This window comes from Mandrillus leucophaeus, unplaced genomic scaffold (assembly GCF_000951045.1).
Source record: "Mandrillus leucophaeus isolate KB7577 unplaced genomic scaffold, Mleu.le_1.0 Scaffold1674, whole genome shotgun sequence".
Classification (NCBI taxonomy): Eukaryota; Metazoa; Chordata; class Mammalia; order Primates; family Cercopithecidae; genus Mandrillus; species Mandrillus leucophaeus.
The window spans coordinates 12,567-16,833 of record NW_012101670.1 but is presented as its reverse complement, the minus strand read 5'-3'; the positions used below and the strand labels follow the sequence as shown (position 1 = coordinate 16,833).

General features: G+C 56.2%; 1 pseudogene; it reads right to left on the bottom strand.

The window, feature by feature from the left end:
- Window positions 1-963: 963 nt before the first annotated feature.
- Window positions 964-4,267, bottom strand: part of LOC105537029 — a 15,358-nt pseudogene continuing 12,054 nt past the window's right edge.

Genomic DNA, 4,267 nt, shown 5'->3' with positions numbered 1-4,267 from the left:
CTGGGATGACAGGCATTAGCCACCACACCCAGCCTAAATTCTTTGAAACTTACAACTGCGGTCCCAAAAGAGCTGTCAATCATTGCACCACTGCCATCCACCCTGGGTGACAGTCTAAGGCCTCATCTCACAAAAGGAAAAAGATATATTAAAAATAAATAAATAAATAAAATTTTTTTTCCTTAAAAACAGGGTATCCCAGTCAGGCACGGTAGCTCACACCTGTAATCCTTGCACTTTGGGAGGCCGAGGAATGTGAGTCATCTGAGGTCAAGGGTTCAAGACCAACCAGGCCTACATGGTGAAACCCTGGCTCTAATAAAAAAAAAAAAAAAAACCACAAAAATTAGCTGGACACGGTGGAAGTTGCCTGTAATCGCTGCTACTCGGGAGGCTGAGGGAGGAGAATCACTTGAACTTGGGAGGCGGAGGTTGCAGTGAACCCAAGAGTGCACCAGTGTCCTCCAGTCTGGGCTCCTACAGAGTGAGACTCCAGTTCAAAAACAAATACAAATAAAGAAGACAGGGTCTCCCTCTGTTGCCCAGACCAGAGTGCAGTGACGCGGTCACGGCTCACTGCACCCTTGACCTCCCATGCTCAACTGATTCTCCTGCCTCAGTAGCTGGGACTACCGGCACACATCACCATGCCTGCCGAATTTTTTAATTTTTTGGGGTGATTGTCTCGCTATGTTGCCCAGGCTGGTCTTGAACTCTTGGCCTGAAGTGATCCTCCTACCAAGTCCTCCTTACAAACAGCTGGCATGACAGGCGTGAGCCACCGCACCCAGCTCTCCAAAGCTGCCTGTTCCTTGAGCATGATGTGTAACAAGGGGAGCGAGAGTGAGAGCAGCACCGTGGGGAAGGGACAGGACTGCCACCCTGAGCTATGTGACGTTAGGCCAGACCCCTCTTCTCCAAGCGAGATCAACAACATGAGTGATCTCGGGAGCCCGTGCGCGCTCAGACAGCCTGGATTTTAGCTTCGTAGATGGATGGGAACCTGTGAAGGTTTAGAGATGCTGGGAGAACCTTTTTCCTGGGAGAGTTTTCAAAATAGGGAACAAACAGAGCCACCCTGGGCCCCGCTGAGGGAGGATCCTACCAGAAGCCATCACCACTGTCTCGCTTCACGCCGGTGGTGATGGTGATGTCATCGATACAGGTAGTTGGTGTCGTGTACAGAAGCACAGACGGCTGCAGTCTCGCATACTTGAAGAAATCAAAGTCTGTGTTCTGGACAAAATAATCCTTGGGATACCTAGGACGGGAGGACTGTGGTTCGCTGGGCCCTCGCCATGGGTCTTTTGCCCTCAGTTCACATGTCCCCTCAGATCAGGGCCTCCTCTCTGCGAAGGCCACCCTGTCCCTGGCAGGAAGACCACAGGGTGGGGCGGGAAGGTGGGTGCGTGCAGTGGAGGCAGGATGGTACCCACTTGGACGTGTCGGTCACATACGGATGGTCCCTGGTGGCACGGTGGGGGAGTGAGTGGCCTGTTGATGGCAACAGTGACACACAGGCGGGAGGGCAGGGGCCCCACCTGGAACAGGCTGCTGCTGTCAGCCTCGAAGGGGAGGTAGCCCCTTTCATGCTCTAGCATGTGGACACCATTCACCCACTGCAGACATAGGAGATATGGGGAGGGGGTGGCAGGTCGGGGCATGAGGAGGGGCTCTGCTATCGGGCACTCCCTCACATAACCCGCAGCATGGGGCTCAGGGGCCTGCCAGCCAGACGGGAAGAACGACATCCCAGTGGGGGTAGATCAGGCCACCTATCCCCCTACACAGGGCACAGCCCCCAGGGCAGGGTAAGGCCTCCCACCGTCCCAACCCAGGAAACAGGCTGTGGGTGGAATCTGAGGGTCCCATGCTGATCAGGAGCTGTGCCCACCCACCCGCCCTGCCTGCTCCTGGCCACACTGACCACAATGGCATAGAAGTGGGCACTGCCAATCCTCAGCACCACTCTTGTGTGCAGGTCCTGGATCCATTGCTTCAGCAGGGTCACCTCCCGTTCATATCACACCCAGCTGACAAAATGCCCAGTCCTGGCTGATGTCATTGAAGATGGAGAGAACCAGTATGTCCAACGTGGAGTCCAACTGCAAAGAGAAGGGCTGGGCTCAGCTCCTAGGCCCCCAAAGGGATCCGGGACCAGTGTGCTGCACAGCTGTGCCCTCAGGCCTAGCACAAGCCTCTGACACATGGCGGGGACTCCTGGTGGAAAAGACAGATAACTTGCTGATGACAGGTCCACTGCCAGGGCAGGTTGCACACCTGGACCAGTGGGGCCAGGAGATCCTCGTTGGAGCGGATAGCACCCAGTATCTCCCGAGACAGGGGTGAACCCAGGGGCACATCCCAGCCAAAGGCAAGAAAGTTCAGACCTGTGACTAAGATGCAAATGACCCACTGCCTGTCACAGGGAGGAAGGCTGGTTAGGGGGATGGGGGAGCTTTGCTTAGGACACTGTGAGTGAGGCCCACGCTGCCAGCCAGCCCTCTCCTCTCTTTCTCTTGTACTGAATACCACAAAGTCAGAAACAGAGGATGTAGGTTGGGCACAGTGGTTCACACCTGTAATCCCAGCACTTTGGGAGGCAGAGGCAGGTGGATCACAAGGTCAGGAGTTCGAGACCAGCCTGGCCAATATGGTGAAACCCCATTTCTACTAAAAATACAAAAATTCACTGGGAGTGGTGGCGGGCGCCTGTAGTCCCAGCTACTCGGGAGGCTGAGGCAGGAGAATCGCTTGAACCCAGGAGGCAGAGCCTGCAGTGAGCCAAGATCGTGCCATCGCACTGCAGCCTGGGTGACACAGCGAGACTCTCTCACAGAAAAAAAAGAAAAAAAGAAAAAGAGGATGTAGACCAGGCAAACGCGGCCCAGACCTCACCGGATCCCACTTCTCTGCTGACCACATCCAAGTCAGGAGGGCAACAGGGGTGGCGTCCTTGGTCTGATGTCACTGTCTGTCCTCTATCTGAACCCTGAAAACCAAGCTACCTTCCCACCTCAGCAGAGCCGATCTCAGAATGTCTAAACTGTCCCCTCCTCCGATCCCCGGGCCCAGCTCTGTGCACGGCTTGCCCCTCAGGCATGACGAGTGTCTGGTGGCTCATGCCTGTAATGAGCGCTTTGGGAAGTCAACGTGGGAGGAGGACTTGAGGTCAGGAGTTCGAGATCAGCCTGGAGAACGTACTGAGACCCTGTATCTTAAAAAACAAAACGAAACCAAAAAGTTGGTTTTTGTTTTGAGACGGAGTCTCAGTCTGTCACACAGGCTGGAGTGCAGTGGCTTGATCTCGGCTCACTGCAACCTCCGCCTTCCTGGTTCAAGCAATTCTCCTGCCTCTGCATCCCAAGTAGCTGGGATTACAGGTGCTCATCACCACGCCCCGCTAACTTTGTATTTTTAGTAGAGATGGGGTTTCACCACGTTGGCCGCGCTGGTCTTGAACTCCTGGCCTCAGGTGATCCGGCCGCCTCGGCCTCCCAAGGTGCTGGGATTATAGGCGTGAGCCACCAAGCCCGACCAAGTTTCTTTTTTTTTTTTTTTTTTTTTTTTTTTTAATTAGGCATGGCGGTCCCAGCTAACCTGCAAGGCTGGGGCGGGAGAATCGCTTGAGCTCAGAAGTTAGGATTGCGCCATTCCGCTCCAACCTGGGCGGCAGGGTCAAACCCCGTCTCAAAAACATTTCAAAAACTAAAAATAAATATTAGAAAGGACACTTCCCAGGGCTCAGCCTTCGCCACCGGACGCGGCTAGACAGGAGCGCTTCCTCCTCCTTCCGTCTTCCCCGCCCTGGCCCTCCTGAGTCTCCCTAGTCCCCCCGGTTCCCCCGTCCTCCAACACCGCAGCCCCCAAGCCCGTTGACCTTTAACCTCCTCAGGGCTCCCAGCTCCCGGGCACTCAGGTGAAAGAGGGTGCAGGGCGCCGGGGCTTACGCCATTCCCGACGCCGGGCTTCCGGGCGCCTCTCCCAACGGTCGCCGGTACCTCTGCTCCCGGAAGCCCAGGCCTCGGTTGCCGGAGAAGTCGGCTTGGCAGCTTCAGAGGCGTGGAGCTCCTTGCGCTGCCCCTACGCGCTCTCCCGGGTGTACAGCATCCCGCCCAGCAGCGCCTGCGCGCAGCCACACAACAGCGGCCCGAGAGCCGCCCAGGACACCGCCACCAGCCAGATCATACTTCCCGCTCCCTGTCTTGTCAGCCAGTCTGAGGGGATGAGAACCGCGCGCGGAACGCCCTGCGGGCCCGTCGCCTGA